General features: G+C 45.2%; 1 non-coding gene and 2 pseudogenes across 1 annotated transcript; 1 reads left to right on the forward strand and 2 right to left on the reverse strand.

Annotated features, from left to right (window-relative positions):
- Positions 1–10,672: 10,672 nt before the first annotated feature.
- On the reverse strand, positions 10,673–10,794 carry LOC122394908 (annotated as a pseudogene).
- A 9,269-nt stretch (positions 10,795–20,063) lies between these two features.
- On the reverse strand, positions 20,064–20,183 carry LOC122394914. Its single transcript, XR_006258944.1, has one exon. It is a non-coding gene; the product is annotated as a 5S ribosomal RNA (ribosomal RNA).
- Positions 20,184–20,655: 472 nt separating this feature from the next.
- Positions 20,656–20,776, forward strand: LOC122394909 (annotated as a pseudogene).
- Positions 20,777–25,782: the final 5,006 nt, after the last annotated feature.

The raw sequence follows: 25,782 nt of genomic DNA on the forward strand, positions 1-25,782 counted from the left end.
AATACAAAATCATTTTAAAGGGGAATTTATTTTATCTTAAAAATTCCTTGATTGAAACTGCACATCGAGAAGTTGCAAATGGCGAGATGCGTATCTTAACGAGGTTTGCGTAGCAGTCGCGGTAGATTCGATTCCATCGCTAATTAAAATGATATCACGGCCTGTATGTGGCACGCGATTTCGCTCGGCGGTGTCTATGACACGCCTCGTCAAAGGACAATTAATATCCGGGTTTTCGACGCGGTTTTCATCAGCGACGTTGAATTTTGGAAATCGACGATGAAATCGGATTAGCGGTCGCCACATTTTGCGCATCAGTTTCGACCGGAAATTGCGCCGCGCCGTGGAATCTCTCGTTATAATTCTCGAGCTTCGTGAAATGAAAAATTCGCGAACTCGACAAAGTAAAAGAATAATTACCGAAGTAGACGCTATCTTGCGACTTGTTTTGAAAAACATCCCTTACGAAAAAATTGCCAGTGTACGGGGGACTACATTTCTGTACGACGGCTCGACAGAGGCACGGGACAGCGTTTTTTAAACCACCCTCGTCCGCTGTCGTGTCCCAAAGAAACTTCAACTCGTATCGTTCATCTCGCACCCTTTCGTTCCCCCTGGTCATCCCCCATAAATTCGAGAATTACACGCAGAGACGTGTTGGCGCCTTCGCCCTCTCGCGAAAGGACCGCAAATATTTGTCGGCGATCTTTACAACTGTAATTCTAAAATACGGTCACCTGTCCTGACCAACGACCAGCGTCAGAACCCTCGAGAATCATGCCAGAAAGGCCGCCTCTCCTTCCACCGATACAGATGATTATCTAAACGGTCGTAGAGGATCCCTGGATCGACCGTTCTAACGTTTAACGCCAATATGGTCCATTTCGTTTCCTCTCCCTCGACTACGTATTTATTTTTAAATTAAATTCTCCGTGAATGCATACAAAGCACATGTTTAACCTCAAGAAATCTCTCAAACATTTACTGTTTATAAATAAAATATAAATTGTCGACCATTGTCACCATTATTCAAGTAAAATTTTGTCTATGATATTAATAAAGAAAAATGGTCGAAGTAAACGTCACACAGTTTGGGACGAGTCGTTCGAATGCTAAACAATAAATGTCGACGTCCAACTAGAAAAAATTCCCAGCGGTCGGCCCGAAAAGAATTTGTCGCGCACGAGGAGATCTCCTGAACCATTCAATTAACAAAATTGAAGTCGGTGACTTCATTGGTTTCCGAGAAAGCAGGTTGTAACACTTTATTTGGACCGCGTGATACGCACGTCCACGTTAATTGCGCTCGTCTGTATGTACGTCTTCATTAATTGTACTCGTTGTTCTTCGCGCCAGACCCTATTTACAGCAGACACGGCGCCCTATCGTGATAATTGCTCGATTTATCGTTGCCGAAAATTACTGGCCGCGTCCCGACGATTATCATCTCGCTTCCTGTTTAGCGTTCCGTCGCGTATATAGACACGGTTCGACGATTAGTTTAACTGGCCCCCGAGCGATCCAATTTGGCTTTCTCTTCCCGAGGCTCGCTATCGACGGGAAGATCGATGGAAATCCCGTCTCGATTTTCGGCAAGAGTCGATTGTTCCGCCGAGATCGACGAACCCGACTCCGTAAACTCCTTACAGTTTGGAACAGGGTTTCTCAAATTGGGCTCCTCAAACACTATTGAAGATAACTCCCTCAAAACTATTATTGTTTTATTAATCATCTGGTGCGAGCCCTTGGTACGAGTGGAATCTTAAGGCCAAATGTGAAAGACCTCAAGGTGCAAATAAATTTTTCAAATTAATTTAAATAAATTTAGATAGATCCAGAGGCGTAGAATTACACTGTGATGCTCGCGACAATTTATACGATAACTTTAGTCGATTCAGTTGGGAATTGATTCGAAATCATACAAGGAACAGAGTTTAGCTATCTTATAAGGGAGCTTTGTCGCGCTGCGTGACAGGGGCTTCCGGAAGGTGACCTGGACAATATCCAGCGCGATGTATCCGCGTTGTTGCGACCCGTGGCTGTTATATTTACCAGACTGCAACGGAGAAGAGGTAATTGCAGGAGCTCGGACAGCTAGGCCGGCCATCTGCCTCCGCTCCTCGTAATATGGTCATTTTTATTAAGTTTTTCCACGGGGAGTAACTCGTGTAGTAGCCACCGTAGGAAGGAACGTCTGCTCGCGAGGGACGAAAGCGATAAACCGGGGACAAAAACCGGGACAGAGACGAGGAACGGGAGCCACCAAAGGCAGAAAGGGGAGGGCTGGACGAGCGGGAAGTTTCTCTATAACGAGGCCGCGCGGTGGTTACAGAGGCTGGATGGGCTCTTCTTCTCCGCTGGAGTTCACTTCGTTCGCCGAGAGAGCGATTTAGGTTTGATTCATTCTTTTCTGGACAGTGAAGTCTGGTTTTTTTGACGTGCCGTGTCGAGTACACGGGCCGTCCTCGCTGTCTGTTACCACGGCGGTTTTCCCTTCTGTTGCGGGAACAACGAGCCGCTTCGTAATTAAACGGAACTTCTTGCTGTTACGTAGACAGCAGCATAGGGGATACAAGGAGTTTCGAAACATGGACTTTCCACGACCCCGACCATCGCGCCTCAAATTTATTTCTAATAAATTTGGAGAAAGCATCATGTACGTAAAAATTAGTTAAGAAAATCGACTCTCTTCCTCGGATAAAATTGGCGACCATGTACGAACGAGTTAAAGGAAAATAAAATAACGTCGTCTTCGGATTTATTCTTCGACCTCGGTGCTTTCGTTCGCTCAAAGGAAGATCCGTGTTTTTATTTCCAAGCAGGGGCGAGGAGAGGAGTGCAGCGGGACGGACGCGAAGCTGATACGCGTCGTAATAAGAGGCGACGTCGTGATATAAAGCAGCGAAATTAAACGGGAGAATTAGTTTTTATGAAAGCCCTCGAGGCCGAGGCGAGCGTTATTGCATGTTTATGACGCCGACCGACGCATATCACGGGCCTTTGTCGTCCCTGGCTCAACCTACGCCAGCCATTCGCGAGATATTTGATTTCATTTCGCGCGACGCCGAGACGTGCAAGCGTTTCACGACGTACATCCTTATCTTCCTTTCCGTCTTTTTAAACATTTCACCCCGAGTCTTTTCAATTCGGTTATTCTTCGCTTTCCAACGAAAGATTTGTGCAATTTTATCGAACACTCAAGAACTTAATTCGAGTCTATTCAGCGTTGCGACTCGAGATCGATGGATTATTCGGCGATTAATAACCCTCTGACGAGTTGGGTCCAATTAAACGAGGCATTTCTTAAGAAATTAGCCGGGAAGAAAGAAAATTTCGATCGTTACTGGTTCCTCGTCGAGACGCGGACGCTGGGCGTCAAGTTCCCCAGAATGCACCGGTGAACCGACAGCGGTATTAATTAAAGGGAAACTTTTTTAATTCGACCACTGCGCGTGTAAGTGGCCCTTCTGGACCGACGTTCTAGCCGCCCCCCCCCCTTCCCCTCCATGAATAATAAATAAAGCGTCGACCGAACTTTATCATAAATGTTACACGCAGACGCGCTGGAATATTTACTCGTTTCGCGTTCGCAGGGGACAAAAGGGGAACCAGCGAAAGAGAGAGGCGGGCAGAAGGGGAGAACGAGAGACAGTGGAACGACGGTGATTTATTTCGAAGAACTACGGGGGTTGTTTCGACCCCTCTCGAGGTGATCCTCGACGAGAAGTGCGAGCCAAGGAGTCGCATCTACAGGTGTGGCCATTAATTCAGCGAAATTGTAGAAACTCCAAGACAAATCATGCGGGGGCGTGACTGCCTCGCCCTTGCATTTGTCGGCTTCTTCACGGCCGCGGCTCGATCGATTAGTCCCGGATCGATCTTGTCGAAAGCGAGGAAACGCTCGTTTCTAGTTAGCTCTTCGATCGGTGCGCCATTCATCCGGGCATCGATCGACCCTTGGCTGACCCCTCGAATCCACGAACGTCGTCGTCGTTTAACGCCAGATTTACGGAGATCAATTGCACATATTTTTATCAGGATATAGGTTGCATCAATTAAATTTAACATAAACGCTGTGTAGTATCTACTTATTTTTCCACCATCTTTAACTCTTTCATAACTCATTTAATTCAAACGACAAGCTTTGTTTCATCGCTCGAAGCAGAGAAGATTGCATTACGAGATTTTGCAAAATAGAAAACAAGTCCCTGATACTCGAGTTTGTCGTCGTGCAAGACTCCAAACCGGGCTGGGGGGATGGTAAGTCGAATTCTTCGGATCTTCTCGGAGGACCTCCCCCGCTCGGCAGACTCCCAGCCACGCCACTGAATTAATCAGGAGCGACAACGTCTCTCAAAAAGCTCGCCAGAGTTGCTCGGTAATGAAATTGTCCCGGTGCACAATGCCGCCAGCCAGCTCCCGAAGATCCCGCTCATTGTCTCAGCTCCGGATTCATTAGGCGATGCCCGCGCGAATGGCGCAACGAAGTGCTCGCCGTTTCGCGCAAAGGCGCTTGAAACGCCGCCAGGAAACGTTGGTAGAAAACGACGATGCCGGGGAAATTTTGGGCGTAGCCGGGAGGACTTTTTCCAGAAAGTGAACCCAACGATTCACACATCCCGTTAATTCCGTTTCTGTTTGGTCCAAGTCAGCCATCGATTCCTGGTTGGCGTCTGCCGAAACTTTCGAGCGGAAATTTCCCCCCTGGCGCAGCGAGGCGGACCGTTAAAAATAAAACAGGAATTAGAGAGACGAACGGATAACGGATTTCGTTATCTCCTGGAGAGATCCCCGTCGCCCGTTAGCACGATAGCTTCCGCTCGCTACGGAGGGGGCGTACCGGGAGCAATATTTAAAAAAGGACGGTTTGCATATTCATGACGCGGCGGCGTTACAATTAAAGACGCATCGAGCGAAGGCGAAAGCTTAATTATCCGCGAGCCAAGGGCTTGCCGAATCGGGCCCTGGGATGAGATTACACGCGGTAATCTCCGTCTTCGTTAAATGGGAAAAGTTGCCGTTCGTTAGCGAGCCCCGATCCTTCGAGTGCCATCGAATCTAGAAACTGCGTGGGGGCTGCGTATAACGACTCGCCGTCGTTAACGATCGGATTCAAATGAATGCCTGCGCCGGTTGTATAACGAACTGATATATCGAAACAATACGCCCAGCCACGGAGATTGACAGGGGTGTGCGAACCGACGGGAGACGCCAAGATCGTGTTCAACGGATGTGCACGAAATTCGGACCTCGACGAACCCCTCGAAATTGGACCAAATTATTCTACCGTGATCGATGCAGCTCGACGACAACAGAGTTAGTTATTTTATCGATGGTACGTGTTCACTTTTGACCATTGGATAGCCCTCCATGGAAAATCATGTTTGACTAATAGTAATCTGTAGTATAATGGAACGAGGTTTCTATTAGAGCTGTAGTGAGAGATATGAGAGAAGTGGTAATTATCAGATGCAAAGTTGAGTTTTAGAAAATATTATATGCATTTATACGCAAAGAAACAATATTTATATGGCCATGGCTTCCATCATATTTTGGCGATCTCTTTTCATCGTACTTGAGTTTATTTTCCGTGGAAGTGAATACGCGTTAGCTATCGACACATATTTTCTAGCGCCACGGAAGTAATCGAACAAGAAAACGCATCGAATCGAAAGTTTCCAAAGCCAGCGACAGCCCTTAAATCGTTACAAAGTTCGAAGCATTAACAGCAAGTTTGGCATCCCGATCATCGCGAGTTTGGTTTTACGACCGAAAAGGTATCATCTACCAAACAGGACGGAAGTCTGCGAGGGTTTTCGCGAACTGGTCGCGAGCGTCGAATAGGAGGGCTCGTAAAACGAAATCAATTCCAACGGGAGGGAGGTCGACGTTAGAACCCCGGATACGGGGGGTAGTTACGAGCACGGGGAGCGTCATTTGCGAAACAAAAGCGAGCCGCTTATATAACAGCCGTTTACGAACCTCTTCCTCGTTTCGTTGTTTAATCCAGTCCGTGATTCTCGTTGCGTTTCCGGTGCGGTTCGAACACCCAATGATAAAATCTAACTTCGTTGATACTAAGAACAAATACAATTTATGGAACAGCCGAATCGACGGAACATTTAAATCGTAGAGAAGCTTTTTGCGCAAAATATTTTAATCGAAATAAAACGAAACTCGTTCCATGGAAACAGTAGAGAATAGAACGTTCCCCGCGAGGTTAAAGCGAGATTAACATTCATAAATCCCCGGGACGCTAGTTTCTCGCAGTAAAAAAAAATTGGAATTGAAACTTTTCAAAGCGCGCCGACGTTAATTCGTACTTTTTCGACGGCCGCGCCCGTAATCCGTGGCTGCGCTGGAAAAATCCGTCCCGCGTTCGCTCGTTGCTGTATTAAATTCAATTCCGGGCCATTTTAATTATCCCGGGCGACGTCGCGATTCGAAAGTGCTCCGTCGAATGCTCCTCGTTCGTCGAAATTTTTGCTCTTTCCGCGCGGAAACGTGGAAACGATTATAATACGATAAAGGGAAATAACGAACTGCGCGGCCATCCGACCGGTCGCGGCACGCGAAATTCAATCCAGAGGTCCCGGTTTCGAAGGTCGGAAGTTGATTTTCCGAGTTAACCGTCGAGAGTGACGGACAGTCGGAAGTGGAGACTGTCAGACGGAAGAGGAGAACCCCCGGAGACCTCCGGTAAATTTGGACATGCTAAGAAGACGTTTGGACCCTCGCCAACAATGCCGATTTTCGACCTGAAGGGTGGCTACGAGCAACCACTCGTCCCGCGAATTTTATTTCGCGATTAAGCAACTCTCGAGGTTCCAAAAATATATAGCAAGTTTAACGGCGTTCACTGCCAGATCAAAACCGTGTAATTTTCTGCAAGACTAAAATTTTTATTCCAGACCATTGGAAACTCCGTAACCTAAAATTTGTTTCGGTATTTATTTTTGTAGATTTGCTAAAATTCACAAATCCCATCCAAATTTATTTTCCTCGACATCTGAATTTGAGAATTCATTTTTCTAGATTCAAAGTGTTAACATACAAAGTTTTATCACTCGTACGAGTAACTGTCAGTGTCAGTGCGCCTCTTACGATCGAGCGGAATTCGAACAGACCCCGGGCGTCGTTCCACCCCCCGATTGACAAGAATTTCCAAACGGACGCGGACGCGTTCTACCTGGGAAATGAAAGGACACGCGGGACCAAATAGATTTCGGTTCGGGGGGATCGAATTAATTCCGGAGAAAGGTTCGTTTGCGAAACGAACGGAATGACCCGGAATTAAAGGCGCCCCGCCCCCAAACGGAAGCAATTTCGTTTTCCATCCCCGTCACGGGAGAGAGCCGGGGAACCGCTCTTTTCTTTCCCGGGGAGAACTCGTCGATTTGCTGCGTGAATTCAAATCGCTCGTCGTTGGCCGAATGACAGCGTAAACAAGACAGAAGCCTTCTAACGCGCGCGTGACGGACATTCGAAAACAGTTGCGTAGGAACCTAGTTGCGGGGACCCTCGACCTTGGAGGGTCCCGAAGGTCTTCGTTTGATGTCGAACCAGGGGGATGCGTGAGATGATTCGCGACGCGGAACGTTTCGCCCGGAACCTCGCGTCCCCGACAAATGTTTGCCTTAAAATAAACAATATCCGGAGCCTCCTTATGCAAATTTCCGCCGGGGGATGGGCCCCGGAGACCGCCGCGAACTGGAGCAATCGCATAAATTAATGGCGGGAATCCTTCGTCGTTCGAAGCAATCTTCGTTTCTCTGCTTGTCTACATTCTCGAACCAAGTGATTATTTAAATCAGACCACGTATTTGTACAACGACAATAGTGAATCACTATAAATGAAAGGTCCTTTTTATTTTCTGTACTCGATAGGCGTACATCTATCCATTTGATATTTTAAATAACAACCCTTAAACAGCTCAATGTATGAAACAATGGACTTGTACCAGCTTCAAGAACAACTCAATGCATAAGAAACAAGTTTCCCTTCGTTCAGTGAAACGAATCACCATTATACGAATACGAGTGGTACGTTGAACCAGAGAAGGTATTGTATCGATTCTATTACCGCGGCAGAAGGATTCAGCCACGAATTTAAGGAATTATCGCGTTTCCTGTCGCGGAATCCTCGTTGCTGTCAAACGCATTTCGCCGGCCGCTGGCCCGCCCCCGTTCGAGTCCCGAATTTATCAGAAGAAACAGTCTCGCCGGAGACATCAGTCGCGCGGAAGAATTGAAATAGGATTTTCTGTTATCGGCATCTCTTTGAGCGGACGATACAAGCGATAAGAGGCGGTCGTCGGCGCAGCGTGGAAGCAAATTCACCGCGGAAAAAGAAACTCGGAGGGTCCCTGGGTCTTCGTAACCGTGCGTGAGTTTCCTTTGCTCTTCGACCCCCGGCCCACACCCTCCAGCACTGGGTCAATACACCGTTTTATCCGGTTCGTTCCTTTCAGCCACTCGTCTGTTCGTCTTTGAAGCCGGGACGCGCCCCAAAACCACCCCCTCTGCACGCTTTTTTCATCCTCCCCGTCTCCCTGTTTATGCGGCCCACGGTACGCGCGTCGATTCAATTCCGTTTCGGGACGCGTCCTTAAGATCCGGTCGAAGGACCTTTTCTTTCCTCCGCCGCCCTTCCGACCGTCAGGGGGGGATGCACAAAGGGACGCGGAAAGGTGAGGCGTTCGCTTTTATTCCACGTTTTTTTAATATCTTTGCGGTTTTCTTGCGCGCAGGACCATTCGGGGCTGCGAGGATTTCGGGAAAGAAGATTGGGTCACGATAGTGCTTCAGGTGTGTCGAGATGTCTGGGTTGTAGGGCGCTTCGAAAGCTACAATTTGGAATGCTATTATACGGTTTTGAAGATTGGTACAAATATTCGAGGAGGTCCGAAAAAAGTAAGATATGACAAGAATGTTTCTTCAGTTCCAATTATTCCTCTCGTATCAAACATATTTTAGAGGACTGAAGATCTATATTCGGAGACCAACAATGAAGTATTTATTTGATCTTCTAGATTTATTTGAGGAGTGACGGATAAACGGATGGTTGTTTCTCATTCGTTCCAGTAGTCGAATTCCAGCGATTTCTGCCAAGGGGGAGAGGATCGCTGGAGAAGATGACGGTTATCGGGTCGCGGGTTATATATCACCGGATAATGGTAAATTTATACGAACATTTAATCGTCGCAGTCCACGTTAGCCGCACTCCGGCGACTTATCGAAATCAGCACATTCCGGACCCGTGATCAGAGCCCCTTTGTTCCTGGCTGTACAACTTCCCGCTGCTAGACCCTGCCTCCGGTTACGAGCAGAGAACATTCGGCGTCCCCCTTTCGCCTCTCCGGGTTAATTTATTGCCCCGTAAAAGAGCAGGAGATTGTCTTTGCTCTCGCGCCCTCCGTGGTTTGCCCACGACGTTTTTACGAGTCCTCCATTGTCTCGCTCGGAACGAACGAACGCTGCCAATTTTCGGCGGGCGCACCTGAACTTCGCTCGTCAGTAATCCGTCGTTCTATATGCGTTCCCTCGAACATCGTAATATAGTAATTTCGTGCAACCAAATCCGGGGACCGATGCCCCGCTCGAAAGCGCATTTAAATATTGATTTTCTAACAAATTTTTATTTCTCGTTATTCTCGTAAACCAGTTTTATGAAATTCACCACACAAATGAAATATCGACCAACATTTCTAGATTCGAGGGTTGAAAACTGTCCTCGAAGTATAGGAAGAATTAAAAGGGGAATTTAAATATTTAACCAAAGGGTTTTGTCATTTAGATTATGGGATTCATCGCAACAATTTTTTATAAAATAACTCCTAAGTGAAACTGTTCCATTTCGAATGCAACATGTTCAGAATTCTATGGTTCTTCATAAGTATGAAGGTGTCAGCCCACTTCACGACGAATTCAGCTGGCTCAACGCGACACAAAGGTGAATCTTACACCTTTGTTGTCTACATAGAGTCCTCTGCTTCGACACACCCTCGAATTCGTGCAACATAATACGCTTTGACTATGAATTTCGTGACACCAGGTAATGCAGGACGCCGAAATCCCATCTGTCACACATTTTGCATTTCGCTATTTCAATCCCTTACCGGCTCGTACCTACCCACACCCCTTCTACTTCTTTCCATTGCCGTTCCTTCTTTCGAAACGAAGTCGTCGCTCAGGAGGTACATTTGTTTTGTGTACCGAGACAATATCGAAATCTTAAACTCGCCATCTGCGTCTTTATTCGCCACATAAACTAGGGGAGCAACTCGATCTCCTTCCTCCTCCCAAAATCCGACGGTCCCCTCCTCGGTGATTCATGGGTCTGCGGTGTTTTCACGGTGAAAATTAAAAAACAGGGAAGAATTCAATCTCACGGGATCGGTTAGATCGATCCTCGAACGTCGTTCGTTGCCAAAAACAAGAACCCTTCGTCTTTGTTTCTACTGTATCTCAAAGTTTCTCTAAGTATAATAATTTAGTACTCCTTGATTCATAGTTTCTTTTTCAGTTACTTGAGACGTGAACAACGTTTTCATTATGCCAGCGATTGCAATAGAAAAACTATACCTAAAATAAGGAAATTACTTAAGTGGACTTGATCAATCGTTGGTTCTCATTTTTAAATCGATGGACATAAAAAAAAATAAAAAAAAGAAACCAACGCTACGCACTGTTCCCAAGCGGTCACCCATCCAAGTACTAAAAATGCGCCCAATGCTGCTTAACTTCGGTGATCGGACGAGAACCGGTGTTTTCCAGCGTGGTATGAGCGTTGTTATAAAATTTAGTTTACATACAGTGTGATAAAGAATAATACTTATCAATATTGATAAAAATATATTCGATTTTATAAATGAGTAAGAACTAACCGATTGAAAAAGTGATTACTATAGTAACAGTTACTCTTTTTGAACAGTTGCAAGATCAAGAATTTAAAAAATTAGTTCAAACTATTTGGGCTGTGTTCGAGTATTAAATTCGAAATGTTTAGAAAATTATTCGACTTTTTCGTGGGATGTTATCCGTTTTATCCTGTTAGATGGGGTTCTGTGAGCGATCCTGGATCGAGACAAGCTCATCTCGTGAGCCCAGAGACTCGATCCTGGGGTGCTGGTTTGAATTATGGCTTCGTAAATTCGAAGACATAACGCGTGGACCGCACACCTTCGTCGTGCCCCTTCGGCGGGCCATTTTCTCGAAATAACGCGATCCTCGACATCGGGACGGCCCCAAATTGTGATATAATAATCTACCGGGCAGCGTAATCCAGGGTCAGCCTTCTGTTTCCCTATGGCGTAATTTTGGTCAACGACGTCGATAGGACGTACAAAGCGAAGACTGATTATGTTCGAGGAGTTCGATACCAATGTACTTGACCCGAAGTATCGCAATTTCGGATAAGACGGTTCGATACAAAATGATAATTTACTATCTTGTGACGATAGTATTTATACGGTATTAGACTCCATTACTAGTCAACCGTGTCGCCCCGGCAGATCGATACGCGATTAAGGAAAAAATCAAGGTCGGGTCGACGAAATGGCCCGGAACTGATAAAAGTGTGTCCATTCGGTGGATTAAGCTGCCGCTGCCCCTCTCTTTTTCACCAGTCGACCGAATTCTGTAACGGGACCGAGCTCTTTCACTAATTAACCCCAGGATGACTTCCGTCGAATTTATATTCGGGGGCCATTCGAGAATGCGAGCTTCAATTTTATCGTGGAAGAGAAAGAATACGCCAAACAATATTATAGCAAACAAAAGTATGAAGAAAATAGCTGGTTGTAGATTCAGCAACAGCAGAGTGAATAAATAATAGAGAAATAATCTAGAAACGAGTTAGACCAGTCGAGATATTCACTTTTTGAAATGTTGTCGATTTGACTCGGATTGGAAAAATCGAAAAATTGTGGAGGGATTTTAATTTACGTGGCACCTTTTCGAAGATGAATTCCCGTGGTAAGTTTGAGCGTTGAGTATAGGAAGAGAGAGTAATGGATTTCTACGATGGCGGTGTGCTTCGGTTTGACCCCTGGACGTCTCTTTATGGGCCCTCAAATGAGACCATTAGGACGTTACGAATCGAAGCATGCTCTCCTCGACGATATTTATTGCCACTCTTTGACGATACAACACGCGTTGTGCGGTGGAATACTCTAAGTGCTTTGGGTAATAGATTTGCAAGGGCACGGGTTGTTATTTAGGTATCGCGAGAAAAGAACCCTTGGCTTACTTTACAATTTACCATACTACACCGTTGCGTATAAATAATAAGTAGAAACTTTGCAAACCGTAGTCGACGAAAGAAACAAATGTGGTTGTAATAAATACACGTTGATGTTTCGTGGAAATAATCGGGAGAACATACTTTGTAACATCACGTGCAACTTACACATTCGTTCCTGGTTGCTTGACTCGTCGTTGTCGTAAATTTCACTTGCCGGTGGATGGTTATCATTAAACGTAGCGTGTAACGAGCACGATAACAACGTCAACTTCGAACAAGTAGCGAATCGATAGATCGTTGATACGTCGGATAATTATCAGATCGGCTTACGATTGTTTTCCAAATTGGAAAGCCAAATATCCCGCGTTCGATAAAACATTTTTACTTTCCACGACGAGTCTGGACTTTGTAGTTATTAATGTTCTCGTAATTTATTATTATTGCATTGCAGACCCTATGGCCTCGATGATCCCACATTCAGAAACGTTTAAAGTTCGACAGGGCCACAACGACCATAAATTAGGAGATGCAGCTCGACCACCTTGACACACTCCCTGCTTTTCCTCGGCCATTTTCCATCTCTTTTCGCGACCTCTCGCTCGCGTTTCCTTTTCCTTGACCTGCCTACATGCACCTCCCGCTATAAATTCCCCCCCTACAGCCTCTCTGAAATATTAATCCCCGTCTTTTAACGCGTCCAACTTTTCCTGCGATCTCTGACGAGACCACCGCCTTTTTGCAATTTTTCTCGTTGATAGTTCATCGTGTTACAAATCGATTAACCTCGCTCCATCGTTAAAGACTGGATATTAAATTTTCCAGTAAACAATAGGGTGTCTCTAGGGGATTAACGAACATTCTCATCGTCATTTTACATTTCCTGATCCCTCGAAATCCGAGATTCCGACTTATCCGGTTAATAACGTTAAGAAACGGGTGACCACAAAATTCCCTTTTACGAGCAGAGACAATAATCCTCGAGGATCCGAAGGGGCCGTGAGTCCTCCCTTCGTCATCGCAAAAGAATCCCCGGGAAGTGTCTATAAGCGAAATAGAAAAGCAACGGCATCCAGGAATCTCATCTTTCCGCGTCGGTGCCCGCGCAATCTTCTCGATAATCAATCCCCGCAACCGATTCGACGTTATTAATACCCGTTATGCCTCCACCTCGTTCTTTCTCTCTGCGGGGAAGACGGCCACGACAGATAAATAACGAAGAGACACGACAAGGGACCCCGGGCCACGATGCTTCACGGTTATGTACCAATAAAATCACCGTTACTCGCAAAAATATAACTCGCTCGATACCACTGTACCACACGTGTGCAGAGTGTTCAGCTTCCGCTATAAGACTATGTCAGGAACTATGCAACAGCTGAAATATCTATCGAAATAAAATAGCTGCTTCGTCTTTAATTCTACAATTTCAGTTCAAGTTTTTTGGCTATCTTCCCGTTTCGTTAAATGATTTATTTTTGATTTTCGTGTTTGGCCCCAGAGATCAGGTTCGAAATGTCTTCCAAGGAGCAGTGGAGCACCCCGTACGTGGCGTATCGACTATTTAGGCTGTCCTTCGCTAAGAGTTTTCCCCGTGGCAATAAATTCGTCGGTGGGCCGGGGAGGGTCCGTCCAATCGGCTTGTCGTGTAGTCAACGTCGCATTACGACTTTCCTGCGCGGCGAGGAAAACGCGGAGAAGACGGGGGCCCCGGAAATCACGAGGGTGCCTGGCCCTTTCCCACGCGGATACCGTGGATGTTTTCCCGACGAAAGTGGCGTCACCCACTTTCACGGGCTACTGCCAGGGAAGTGGATGTTCTTCGAGGAATCTTCCGAGTTTCGCTCCGTGTGTCTGCCACCCCCTCGAAGATACACGGCCCGATGACAACGGTTTCTCGTTAGTCAGACACGCACTTTCTTTCCAGACTTCTCCGCGGACACTCCGAGTCTCACGGCCAAATGGCCAAATTTTTGTACGAAATAAAAATTTCGAACGTCGAACATTTGATACGAAATATTTGTACACTGAGGTATCTGTTATTTAAATCTCTGGATATTCGTGAAAAACCTGAAAACCTCCCTAATGGGACGTTTCGATCCAGTCGGAGACACTGTGGGAAGTTTGAGCAAGTTTCGCGAAGAGTTCTGGGGATGTTCGAGAGTGTATCATGGCGGGGAAAGTTCGTGTTTGAAGATGAACCGATGACCGGCCCATTAATCATAATCTACTCGACTGCGATCGCTAATTACTCGCGTAATGAATTTTCGAAGGAATTTGATAGTTACGACGTTCCTAATTTGATTTGTTAGGGACAGAGGCACGAAGACAGAATGAATCTATTTGGAATAGTTTGCGATCGAAGCAGTCGGCAGAAAGTGAGAAAGCAAGCGGCTGTAATAGCGTAGAAGACAAGGGAGGAAAGTCGGAAGCGTTGAAGACGTTTAAGGCAATTATGTCGGAGAGAATAAGTTTGAAAGAAAATGGGGGGGAAAAACGAAGATGAGAAACCAAGAGTCGAGAAAAATGATGTTAGAATGAGAGGATAAGCAACCGAATAGCGCAATAATATGATTCAAGAAAAGCTACGGAATACTTGAGTAGGGAAACGAGGAATAATACTAAAAGGTTTGTGAAAGACAGGTTAAATACGCCGGGAACAAAAATGCATATTCAGGAGAGAAAGGGTGAAGCAATATTATCTTTCGAGGAGCAAGGAAGATAGTGAAAAAGATGAAAGAGATCTCGGAGGAAATAATGGATGAAAAGATTGAGTGAGAGGAGTAAGATAATACAAACAGTCGAGAAAATAAGGGATGAAAAGGAAGAAATATATAACGGACAAATAGCGATTCAAACAGGAGTGTGGAAGCAGAATTCAAGCTGCACCAAAATAATAATTTCACGTAATTTTCGGCTACTATTTTTCATTTTCAAACGGGGAGAGCGTAATAATATTTTCTGCTTAACGCTTGAAATAAAAGAATATCGCGGTGCCCAGAGGACGCTTAGATAAAAACTGCCGCTAAGTCGCATTACTCTCTGGAAGGAAAAGTCTCGTGGCGTTCCCGAAACGATTAATTCGCGGACCTACGTTTATTAAGACCTCTACGCCCGCTTAGGGCCGCGTTTCTACTCGCAAGAACCTTTTTAATTCAATCGCGACCGTCTCGCTCTCGACTTTTTTACGGCCACGACTCTCGCCATCCATAATTCTGTCCACGATTTATTACGTACGCGCGCGGAGGGACGGTTTTTTATACCACCCCTCTTGGTTCTAGGGCGGTCGCGTAGGCGCGGATCGCGGCGATAAGCGCGAGAGCGTAAAGGTGAAAAACGATTTCGTCGAGTGCGCGGACGTTATCGCTGTAATCGACGTGAATTAGAACGCTAAACGTTTCGCGGACACGGAATTTATTAGTTCGCGTGCGGGCGACAGTTGGCGCGATTCGGCGGCTGACAGGGTAAGTAATTAAGGAAATCCCTCGTGGCTGGTTCTTTCGGGGATGCCGTTGACACGAGGTCAATGAGATATTTTCTTCCCTTTAATTATAATTATACCAACGGCGAGCGCGAGGATCCTCCAAGTTTAATTGAACGAGTCCCACCCAGAAATCGCTGCGATCGTTGTTGACGCTCGTCCCCCGCTCCATGTTCGAGTTCCGATTAAACCAGCGTTATTGGCGGACCAAAATACACAGGGCGGGGCGCCTAAAAATATACTTCGACGAAACGTTGTATTATTTAACAAGATACGGATGTAAAATACAATTTGCAGCTTCCCAGCTGGACCAAGCGTTTTCTTTCTACGTCTGTTTATGCTCGCGAACAACCATTGTTTATAGAAAAAATCTCGAGTGGGACAATTAAAGGAGAGGAACGAGGTCCAAAAAGGGTCGTGGGATGTCCCGCGACAAAGGGACAACGGAGGAGCATCTGGAAAATGCTGGACCAGCGGGGGAACAAAGCTAAGTGTATCGCGACAGGAGGATTTATCAGTTGCGTGCGGCCGACAGGCGGCGTGATTCAGGAGCGGCCAGGGTAAATAATTAGAAGAGTCCCCCGGAGGTGGTTCTTGCGCGGGATGGCCGTGGCACGAGGTCGGAAAGGCGGACACAGGTCCAGGTTCTCTCTGCGTTCGTCGACTACCGGGAGAGCCCTTTAACGAGCTCTTCGTCGGTGCTGCCAAAGAGGGTATTGGCGCGCCAGTCGGGGGGTGTGTTTTTCCTCGGAAAAAAAGGAGGACGAAAAAGAGGGAGGGAAAATCTCGCCGCGACTTTCTCGACTGGGGCAACGGCGAGCTACGCGCGCGCTAAGTACTCGCTCTAGGGTACTTTTCCAGCGAACTTACAGCCCGAGCGTGGGATCGGGGAACCCTCCGCTATATACGAGATCGTTTGTAGTTATTGCAGTTGTTGCTGGTATTCGCTGGATATATCCCACATTGGACGACAAATAATCGAAATGATTCGAAGACCGTGCATGGATTCCATATGTTAAACTGTCGACCTTTAAAATATGTTATTCCAGTAGTCGAATACAATGATTCTAAATACGTTAACGATATAGCTGCAGGTGATTGAGAATCTCTGGATTTAAGGAACACCTTTAAGTGTCTGTAAAAACCAAATATCAGTTACAAGAATCGCCGAAACGCTTCCAGGAGACAGATTCGCGTATCGAAACAATCTTCCGGAAGCGATTCGCTTTAGTCTTCGCGGTCGTTTCGATCGGGGGAAGGACTTCCGTCCGACAGAAATAATGTCGGGGGGTGGACGGAGCTACCCTACGGTGGCGAGGACAAGCGTCGCGGTCTCCGATCGCGTCCGAAATCTTGCGTAAATCAGTCGGTGGTAGTCGAACGCGCGTTATAAATCTTGACCATGGCGTACCCGCGACCTGCTTTCACCCCGATCGGGGTCCCCGTTGTCGGGATTTATCGGGCGCAGGGTCGCGGGAGTGAATTTTACATATCGATCAGAGCCGCCCCGGCCCTCCGCGCTTTGAATACGTTCGAATTCATTCGGGCCTCGGGAGTCGGAAGGGCAGAATCGAATCCGAAGGGCGAGGAAAACGAAGGTCGAGGGCCGGGGGGTTGTTATCTGCCCCGAAATGCCCAGGGTTACCGTGTACACTAGCCCGAATTACATTCATTCGTCAATCTGTCGGCCCCGCGGCCCTTCCGACCGAAACCTAATTCACGTTTAACGCGCCGCGGCCTTGAAATCGTTCTCCGGAGAGATTGAAGCGGGGGATGGACGATCTTCGGGGCAGACCGTTGTCGGTGACCCGTCGAAAGCACGTTCGCCTTCACTTGCGCCTTATCCTATCCTCGAGGCTGTTCGAAAAAATTTCTGGATCCTCGAAAGATGGCTCGAGACCTGGTTGCTTTAAAAAATTCTTCGCGCGTAGTATTAGCTTTGGGAAACTTTCTTCGGGAATAAAATATTATCTGGTCTTTGCTTAAATTATCGAGTCTGAAACAGACGTGGACTCTATGTATCAATGTTTTATTTTTGGACGAGGAATCGTGCCCCGAATTTACGAAGACCGACCACGGGCGGGAGGAATTTATGAAAATATTATGCGGGAGATTTTCTGGAAAGTTGGAGAACACCACCCGCGCCTCGAAACGCATTGCGCGAAAATGAACTTCGTCGTTCGATCGATCTTCCGGAGACAGGTGGTAGGGGTACGAAACGCTCGGTTGGATTAGTCCGTCGATAAATAAAGAAGACGAAGAAAAGTCTATCTACAGGTAACGAAGTAGAGAAGATGGAGCAAAGCCACCCTTCCTGATCCTGAAAACCGACGGTCTGCCCGGAGGACACCGATCCGCCGTCGGTCCGAGGCCGCCCTTTATTTCCCTTTATTTCCTATAAACTGGGATAAGCATAAAAAATAGTCTAGACGCATTCTGTATAGTTAGCATACAGCGGCGGAACGGCGGTGATCGATACGGAAGAGGCGACCCAGGGCCGTGCACGCGACGCAATTCGAAAGAACGGGTGCCCGACATTCGGTCTGGCCATTCGACAAAGGGACAACCGAGCCGGCTGGACGATGGATCAGAGGGATGGAGGGGGGCTGAACCGGTCGGGAGGGTGCATCCGCATGCGACCAAGGATCGCCGTCGAGTCGCTCGTCGATTCGATAGCGTTTCGCTTTTTCTCTTCATCCTTTTTCCTTTTTCCGCGACCAACTCGTGGCCCGTTTCGGCTCCCCGGGGGTGGAAATTCTGCCTTCCAACCGATCCTCGATCGGCGGTGGTTATCGAAATGAAAACAGAGCCGACGGGAAGGGTGAGATTCGTGGAATTCGTAACCTTTAGAAGCCGCTCCGCGTTTGATGTCGCGTTGGATTTCTGATCAAAGAATTTTGTTTATGCACGACGATGTGTGTAGTAACTAATGACGTGGAGGGCGAGGCACGTAGAGCTACGATATTTCCAAAGCCGGTGGTTGTATAAAAGATGGTGCATTAGAATTTAAAATGTTTTGAAGCGCAAGATTTTGGATTTATTTAATTTTATTTCTAGACGAAATAACATTCATTAAATAAAATATTGAAGTGTGTTTCCTTTTGTTTGCCTCCCCCTGTCTCGTTAAACAAATGAGAGAAAATAATAATTTGCATGAATCTGAGGAGAGAAGAATGGTTCAAGGCGTAAACAATTTTAAATATAGAGCTGCCCGTGGAGCGATGCTTTCCTTAACGCGGGCCGCGCGAATATTTCCATTAAAATTTACGAGTTGCATTCCGGGGGCGTAAATCAATTTATAAATCAAACGTTCCGTCGTTCGCTGAAACAGAAAAGGAACCGCGATTTGCAGCGGGAATGGGCAGGGGGGCAACGAAATTAAATTTATGTCAAGCGTAGCGCGCGTATCCCCGTTCGAAAAATATTTCACGAATGACAATTGATTTCGCGCGTCCGGTGCGCCCGGTAATTGATTGCGCTCTCGGACGACTCGAGAAAAATTGCGATCTCTCGCTCGAAAAACGCTCGATGCGCGTAACGCGTTTCGATCAATAACAATTTTCCGGGAAATAAAGCGACCGATTCGATGAGCAATATCAATGAACGCTTGGATCGTCTCGCGAAAGTAATTGAATTTTTCACAAGCTTTCCACGGCGCTGAAGAAGAGACGATATTGTTCATCCGGAATGGTCTTGCTCGAGAAGTTACAATACTCGCCAGACTTGATAATTTTTCTCCGATCGATCGGTTGCATTTATATAATTCGTTTCCGCAGAGCACAGGAGCCCGAAATAAATAACTAACGAGAGATATTCGCCAAGTATTCCTCCCCTGTGATTCTAATATTGTATTGGATGCACTTTTTTATAGTCTGTGTGTTTTTATAGATATTTGCAAGAATTATTATTCATCAGGCTACACGTAGAATCATTTATTTTGTCAACGATCATACCACGCTAGGAAAATCGAGTTCTTTCTTTCCACCTAACATATTCCTACTAATATTAGCAAGTGATAATATCTTTCCTCGTCACTTGGCATACAGAATTTGACAAATAGATTAGAGATAACGTGGTTTGACGAACATAACAACCATAGAAGAATACATTTAAAAAAATGGATAATAAGTTGTACAAATAGAAGAAATGGATCTAAAAAGAAATTATCGTTTCTTTTTCAGTAGCTTGAGACGTGACCAACGTTTTCATTGTGCTAGCGATTAAACTAGACAATTGCAATAGAAAAATTACACCTAAAATAAGAAAATTACTTAACTGGACTTGATTAATCGTTAGTTCTCTTTTTTAAATTGTTGGATATAAAAAAAAAAGAAAAAGAAAACCAAACACTACGCACTGTTCCCAAGCGGTCACCCATCCAAGTACTAAATGCGCCCAATGCTGCTTAACTTCGGTGATCGGACGAGAACCGGTGTTTTCCAACATGGTATGAGCGTTGTTATAAAATTTAGTTTATATATCGAGTGATATGCTACAAGATTCACCCAAAAACAATATTTATTTATTTATTTACGAGTGATCACCCTTTGATGAGAAATACATAATGCAATAGAGTAGTCGCATCTAATTTCGTATGTTTGAAAATAAGCTGCACACAACGTTGGTTATCATTGATTTAAAAATGGGAATTAAAGTTTTTACATCTAGGCTAATTCTTTTTTTTTATCGAATATATTTTTGGCGATATTGGTAATTTATGCATTTATGGGGAATTTTAATTCTCAAGAAACTACAGAATGCACTTAATACGCAAAAATATAAGAAATATTTCACGTAAGATACGAATTATTATATTTAAGGGTTGAGACAATCATCTACAAAACACCCATTTCATTAATTCTATTAATAAAAATATGAATTTGCATAAAGATCCGTAGTCTATTTATCACACAACATGTGAACTAAATTTTATAACAACGCTCATACCACGTTGGAAAACACCGGTTCTCGTCCGATCACCGAAGTTAAGCGGCGTTGGGCGCATTTTAGTACTTGGATGGGTGACCGCTTGGGAACAGTGCGTAGTGTTGGCTTCTTTTTTTTGCATTAATGCGTTAATACTGAACTGTAAAAAAAATTATCTAACCTACTCGTAAGCGTTTCGATCGAAATGAAAGCTTCTATCCAAGAGCAACCCTATCCTCGACGCTAATTCCGAATCCAAAAACAGACAAATGCGTTCCACGTTTGCCATTTGTCTTCGGCGGGAAAGAGAGGGAAATTTCGACAAAAGCGTCGATGTTTTCTCAAACAACACCAAAGATCCGGCGAAGATAAAGAACGGTTGTAAAGGAAAATAAAGAATTCGGCCACGATTAAGGCGACGCGTTATCAGCGATGGCGGCGCGTGTAGCGCGCAAAATCTGTTTAAGCGTCGTGCCATCGATCACCGTCGACGGATTAAAAATAAAACCGTTTCGAGCTCCGGGCCATGAAAGCGGAGCTTCTCCCCGGCCGGGCGAAAATGATTCGTCGCTTTCGTTCGAACCGGCGTTGTCTGAACAAAAAAGCTAAAAAGAAGAGAAACGACCAGCAGCCACGGTAAACAAACGCCACCCTAGCCTTGGCCGTGAAATAATGGAATTTCAGCGTGTTTCGTGGTTTCGGCCCGACGGACGGTGACGTCGCGCGGGAACGCCTGGCCAGGAGACTGGGACGAGCAGACTCCCGGAGGGGGGGGTTTGAATTTCAAATTGCGCCGTCGCTCTTTTTTTTTTGTTCTTTTTACCGCGGACAATGGGCTCACCGTTCATTTTCCCTCCGTCCTGCCCGTGGGTTCGTTACGAACTCTGGAAACGCCTCGTTGGCGCACGATGGTTCGGAAACCGTCGCGACGATCGCGACGCGTCCGTCTCTGTCACCGAACAGACGCAATCCTGGTCGCGTCGGAGATGGGTGGCAAATTCGCAAACAAAGTCCAGCGAATTTTGTCACCGATGACAAGTTTAGATTCGGTTGGAAATTAGCTTACAATAAAAAAAAATATAGAATAAGTGTCTCTTGAGCAATAGATCATTTATATTATTTGCAAAGATCGTAGGATGCAGGTGCTAGAAACTTTCTGCACGGCCAGCCCACGAGGCACTTAAAAGAATGAACGAGTCTGATCGATAGAAGTAAGATCAGACTGGAGGATCCTCCAAGCTTACGTTTTTGGTCTTAAGTGGTTTTAAAGTTGCGCCACAGCAAAGAGCTGTTTAGGAGAACGCGCGCGTGCTCGAGTGGGATGAGTTAGAGTAGGCGTCCGGTGAGCAGACGACTTAAGAACAAGCCTCGAGAGAGAAAACTCGGGAAAATGTAAACGAGGCGACCAACCGAAATCACTGAAAATTTACGAAGATACTTTGGATTGTTTAATGCTCCGGTTGGAATCGATTCGGTCGTCTCGCTGAAATCCGTGACAAAATCCCAGAGCTACTGTTTAGCGCGCTTGTTACGCTCTCGAGGAGCTCATCGATTTCGAGATTCCTCTTTATTATTCGAGAGTTCGCGACGGTCTAACAGTCTGCCGGATTTTTGCTCTTTTTTGCCGCTGTTTGCTCGAAGAATGTCGCTGAGCCAACCTGGGGATCGTAAGGCAGGTTTAACCTGGCAGCTCCTCTTCCCGTGTTTGCTCTACGATAATTCAGCCATATTTGCCCAGACGAGACGGACTCCGAGAAAGGAACAGACGAATTATTACCAAGAACAAAGCATCTGTTTTCGGCCCGGTCTCGATTTTTCTTACCCTTTCGAGACGGGTCTCGAAGGCTCGTTGTATCAAGGAGTATTTTAGGAGTCTCGTCATCAAACCCCACTATATTTCCGCGATTCTTAGCTTTAATGGGAGACTCTTGCAAAATGGAGCCATTTATCCTCGTAGAAATTCGTTAAGAAAATGTTCTCTAGAAGGAACTATTAAAACAACAAACTCGATACACTAGCATAAGGTAGCTACTAAAACTAAATTTACTGAAAATATTATTTCACATTTCAAGCTTCAACGGATTATTTTTTATTATTTTTAATGCAAAGATACATGTGCCTCGTAATGTGAATTATTAACATTTATGCTTGTGTAATGCAATGATAAAAAACCAGGCGTCTATTTGTTGACGTTTGGTTCGAAGCCCGTGCATATCGATATCGCTTGATTAGCATGCCTGTCCATTACTGGTTATTTCTACTTGCTGTACGTAAACATTGATGTTAATATAATATTATCTGTTTTCTGTAAATCAATGTTATGTTTGTTTGGAACCAGTTAAAACAGAGCATATTATCGCCGACGTTACCAGACTCAAGTAGAAATAGTGCGTAATGGTCAGACGAGGTAGCCAGAAGAAGATACAAAGGTGGAACAAGTTGTTCCCGAAGGGTAAAGCTGAAATTCCAGTACTCAGCACCGAACAGAGAGAGCGATCCGTCTTTGGCGTCGTAATTAAGCGACGGGGCGAACGGGCGGACAGGTAAGAAGCGAGGAGCAGAATCAAGGGTCGGTTTAGCTAAACAGACATTAGAACATCAAGCAACTAAACGGATACTGGTGCAACGGCTGTGGGAGCTCAACCGCATTCTCGCCCCTTGGATCGCGCCACGGCCAATCCCTAACCACTCTGGAATTAATTGCGCCTGCTAATTACCTCGCGTCGCCGAAACAACGGAATCCGTGATTAGCCGTGCATACCTTGACCCTCCTGCGAGCAACGAGAATTTAATGAAAACGCTGAACGAACGAACACTAATTTCCTTTGCATTCCTCCTTTCGATGAAACTATCGTTTCCTATTCTTGCAACAATTCTTGTAACATGAATTTTCACTCTCAATTTTATACACAATATAATATATCTTTCGTCAGAAATAGATTTCTTCAACGCAACTTATAACAATTATTCGAATAAAATTTTCCGGACCTCTGGAAAATTTCTGGAAACAATTACAGCGGAAACAAGTAACTAATAGCTTCGTTCGATCAAGGTGACAGCTTTCGAAACAATTCAAATCATGCGGGCTGGAAGTTCTCGTCGAAATTCCTGACCCAGTTTCGCGCAACGGAACCGATCGTTCCCAGCTTGCGTTAGAACTTTATCCCGTTCAAATAAACGCGTTCCTGGTCGACAAGATTTGTAAAAATTATTTCGTTGAATTAAATTTGCGTGGTGTTTCCGTAGACGGATTTAATCGCGACAGGATCCAGCACAGAGAAAGGGAGTGGCACTCGGAGTCCAAGAGAATTTTCCCGCGAAAAATAAAAGGACGCGCGGTTCACGAGGTCGTTAAACAATTTGCATGAAAATGTCCGCGACCACTAGTTCTCCGAGTCCCCATGAATTATTCAGCGACAGAAATTACGTCAAAATTGCTACCGTCGGGTTCGAAGGAAGACGAGAATCGAAACGGGATCGAATTAAATTCAAGTCGGTTCGAGTAATTTCGCGAAATCTGTGATTCTTCTGTTGCCCGTCGTTCTTATCGTCCTGGAACCCTTTGCAATCAGAGCCCCAGGTAACTCGAGGCCATCCTACCGACTAGAATGATAAAATATCGGAGTGGAGCTCGCTCCGTGTTAGAAAAGCCATTACTGCGTATTAATAATACTAAAAACTTTAGACCCGTGCAGTTCCGAAACTACTAGGGTTTTATTAATTATTAAGGTATTGTTAGAAGTGGCAAAGCCTCCTCTTTAAAATGGTTTTTGGTTTTTGTCGATCCAATTTTCCGTTTTCGAGATATCGCAATTTATGTAAAGGGGTAATTTTTTTAATTCGACTATCTCTGTCTCCGTCTGACGCGTCGCGTTTGACCTCTTTGTCGCACGTGAGTCGTGACTGTCGTGACCTACTTCCGCGTAGTATTTCCAAGAATTTACTACGCAATGTTTACTACTGTCGCGCGCGAGAGTTCATTGATATCAATGAAACGTAAACAAAGGCTTCGGACCCTCGTATCTAAGAAATTAGCCACCGCATCGACATGAAATTAAAATCGCTATATCTCCGGAACTAATAAAGCTACCGACTCGCACAAACGCTCATTTTAAAGGGCATTTCATGCTCTATCAGATGACTATAAAAACTATTATAATCAATGCTATCTTTTATGTTTATTTTGCAATTTACTTTGACGCGATCGACTTGAAACTAAAATTGCTATATCTCCGGAACTAATAAAGCTATCGACTCGTACGAACGCTCATTTTAAAGGGCATTTTATCCTCTATCAGATGACTATAACAACTACTATAATTTACGCTCTCTTCTATGTTTATTTTGCAATTTACTTTGACACTATATACCCAAGGAAGTTTACCAATAAGCATCGATGTGTTTATTCACAAACGCAACTTAAAGGCTGGTAAAATTATTTTCTCCTTCTTCGAAGGACCACTGTAAAGCACACGAACCTGTATGTACGGTTTCGAATGGTTAATAAAAAAAAGAGAGATACACGTGATCAAACGTCGAACGTCGTGTTTTTTAGTCGACAAATTCGTAACTCGATCGAAGCGAAGTCGCATTCGGACGAAGTCAGCGAAATGCACGGGTCGATAATTTTATTTCCCGCGTTGTACGATCAATCGAATTTTCCATTCGTACGTTCGGACCGCCCGCAGAAACAAAATAACGTTTCATCGGTCGGGATTCGGATTCGCGCCGCGTGCTTCAAATTGGATTTAGCGCTTTACGCACTCGTAGTTTCAATCTTTATCGCCCGGGGAGTAAGGATTCGCGCAACGTGCGTGCAAACTAGCCCCGCCATACGAAATTCCGAAACTCCGCGACTTCGTCGGAAAATCACACAGAAAATCGCCATCGGTGAGGCTCCCCTTCGAAAACACATAATATATTTATTATAACGCTTTAGAAAAATTCTGACAATGCACGTAAAGGTTAATAAATATACGTACAAAAGTATACATACGTATTACTTTGAGTCTTCATTATATAAAAGAATCAAACAGTTACATAATCGATCACCTTTCTAGTAGAAACTTTCAATCACGCGTTCTATTTATAGCGAAATATCTAGCATTTTTATTCTGATCTTTTTTCACTTACA

Source organism: Colletes gigas, unplaced genomic scaffold, assembly GCF_013123115.1.
Source record: "Colletes gigas isolate AHSC1104 unplaced genomic scaffold, ASM1312311v1 Colletes_gigas_Sc00004, whole genome shotgun sequence".
NCBI classification, from domain to species: domain Eukaryota; kingdom Metazoa; phylum Arthropoda; class Insecta; order Hymenoptera; family Colletidae; genus Colletes; species Colletes gigas.